The sequence below is a fragment of the Hipposideros armiger genome, unplaced genomic scaffold (genome assembly GCF_001890085.2).
Source record: "Hipposideros armiger isolate ML-2016 unplaced genomic scaffold, ASM189008v1 scaffold_140, whole genome shotgun sequence".
NCBI classification, from domain to species: Eukaryota; Metazoa; Chordata; class Mammalia; order Chiroptera; family Hipposideridae; genus Hipposideros; species Hipposideros armiger.
Window position 1 is genome coordinate 566,569 of NW_017731490.1, and position 3,162 is coordinate 569,730.

Genomic DNA, 3,162 nt, shown 5'->3' on the forward strand with positions numbered 1-3,162 from the left:
TGGAAAGTTGATAATTACAGTCTGCTCCCTTCTCCCCTTTATAATCTATTTACCTACATTCACTATCTCTCTCCCCAAACAGTGGTGACCAACATGGTCTTAACATTCTCCTTAGCCTGACTAACTTTATTTAGGTTTCTTTGTGACTCTGGGCTCCTGATCTCCCTTTTTATTAAAACATTAACTTTAGGAAGCTTATAATTGTAAATTCTTTCTCTGCCCTTTTGACATATATGTATATGTTTTCTCCCAGCCTCTTGCCAGTTTTATGTCTCTCTCAAGGACCTGAGGACCATCTACTGAAATGTAAGCCTTGAAGGATATAGTACTCCTATCTCCCTGTCTCTGTGGGCAGGTAGGAGCCTAACTTAAGCTAGGGCTAAGATAGAGACTAGTAACCCAAGGTAGGCATCAGTTAGCAAACTCAGGTGACCTAATAACAGAGAAAAATATACATAAATACAAGAATAACTCAGTGTTCAACTCATTGATCAACCTCTGAACCTACTGTCCTCAAATACTTTCCACTAGGTCACCATAGTGCTTGAAAACCCTCCCATCTTTTGTTTCAGTGAGTTGAGTTCAGTCTCTCCTTTATTATAATAGTCTTAAATAAGTCACCTTTGCTTGTTTACATTTGTCTGGTGCAAATTTTGGGTTTAGAGTGGGAAAGGATCAAAATTGGCATGTTATTTTTAAGAGTCACCACTTTCCCTATAGAGCAAAACTATGGAGCTACTTTTTGCAATTTTGTCCATTCTTTAAAGCATCATACAAATATTTCCTTCTCCATGATGCTTTCCCAACTTACTCCCTCACAAGTAATTATTTTCCCATTGGTATGTTATCATACTCCATTCATAACCTTCAGGGTCTATGTGCCCCAGCTTTTGCATTAGTTGGAGCCATGGTGCTGTGAAGATACTAACTGTGTCTTATTCATATGTAACCAGACAGAGTGAAGAATTGTTTGAGACCTTTCTTAACATATCCTCACTCCCTAAACCCAGATCTGCAAGCTACTGAACAGTTGAGAACGAGTTACTAAACTCACACAAGCAGAACTGAAAGAAAATTACTTCTTTTGTGAGACCCCAGGGCAGTAAGTGGAAACAGATATGCCAGCCATTACCAAAGAAAGAGATGAGAGTTACTAGGTGTGAGAAGAAGTTGCCTATCGGCAAAGTGCATTGTTTGTAAAAGGCACTCTACTGTTTTTCCAGAAAATTGGGTTTTAAGGGAAGTGCTGCAAAATTTGCAAATCCTTGAAGGAGGAAACTTGTTTCCTATTGGATTTCTGCTGTGCAATTGGGGCATCACTCTGTCTATCAGCTGCCTTTGTGTGGGAGAGAGAAATTGTAGAGAGATCGCCTGTGGTCAGACCAAAGGAGAGAAGGCAGGGCATTCTCGGAGTTACAAATTTCCAAGAGGTGAGATTGAGGCAGTAAAAGACAGACTGAGGCAGACGAGATTGGGAGCTCTGGCCTTGCTATGATCTCATCAGAGAACTTCAGTTCAATGCTGCCAGCAGGATATCAAGATGGAAGATGTGGGACCATAACTGCTTAGGAGAGTAGGCTGAGATTCTGTCCAGGGCCTGGTGAGACCTCCACTAATAAACAGTACACACTTCGTAAACGAGCTAGGTCAATGGTGGTGGTCAACTAGCAACCTGCCTCCCACGCAAAGGACACTTTTTTTTTACATAAGGAAACAGCCATTATGACAGAGAATTACTAAGGTAAGCTGTTTTTTTTTTTTTTTCCTTATTTTCCTCATACCAGCCCCAATACACCTCCTAGTCAATGGAAGAAAACTGGGCAGGAGGCACAAGAGAGGAGGCTGATAAGCCACAGTCTGATCTATGCGAGATGAGAGGGTGAGTCTAAAGTGAGACTGACATTTTTAAGTGGGCATAGCAAGTTTCCACGATAAGTATGAGATTCCTAAAAATCAAAAGTGCCTGAAAATGTGTAAAATCAGGTAGAGATAGTAAGTGGTCCCCAGAATCTGCTCCGGATCTATTCCGAGAGCAAAATGGAATCGTCCATGTTAAAAAACCAAGTTCAACTGAAACAATTGAAAGATTAAATAATTATGCAATGATTCATGAAACGGGTAGCGTCCCATCTAGCAAGTAGGAAGGCGGTCTGAAGAGCTACAGAAAAGGAGATTTTTAAAGGTAGAGAGGGCATGGGACAAGAAAGTAATAAACAAACAAACAAATAAGAATCACATTTTTTTTAAGCAAGGTCTCCTTCCTTGCTTAAGGGTCTATTAGGCTGACTGCCTCACTGATATTGACCAGGAAAATCCAGGCTGACTGGTTACAATTACATCCCTAGGGGAGGCTGAAAGTGCAGTTAGGTTAGATATTATATCTTAGTTTTCTGACATGGGGCTTAGCACAGGTAACTCCATTTTGGGGCCTGTTGTTTCTTTTTAACACCCATTATAATCATAAAAGTCAGTTATGTGTAAAAAACATCAGTGTTGTTACATGTCAGAGATGGTCTCTCTTGCAATAGCCTACTAAGTTAGTTCCCTCACATGCTTCTTTGTGTTTGGATTCAGTGTTGGAAAAAGTATAGCTCTCTATAGTCCAGTCACCACCAGCATTACTCTCACTTAAGGGAATTCACATTCTGACTAAATATGTGCTACAGGAGAGGAGTCTCTCCATGACGACTGGTGACACAGTGGCCTTCACGTGTTTACATGCTAAAGGAAGGCAGGCCGGTCAGAAGTAACCATCTACATCACACAGCACATTCCACAGGCTGAGCCCTGTCTGCAGCCATGAATAATCTACCATTCACTGAGGGTAGGCATTTTCATAGATGCATTATGAGGAGACTGAAGGAGAGCTGGGGTGGTTCTGGAGAGAGAAATTGGGAAGGCATGGTCTCTAGTACTTAGCACTTAGTCCGTCAAACAGTCCTCTGAGGAAATCATACAAGTAAGATTTCTTTTGGTACTACTGCAAAATTGAGTTCAGTATTCCTGTATTTACCTGTGTCTTTTGTCTGAGTATTTCAAGATTTCAAATGACTCCACAAACTTCCACTGCATTTCTTTCACCGTTACTATGATATAAGGAGGTAACTTGTCTACCTTTCCTCTAATATATATATTTTAAACAGGACAGAAAAGTTTTCTTCA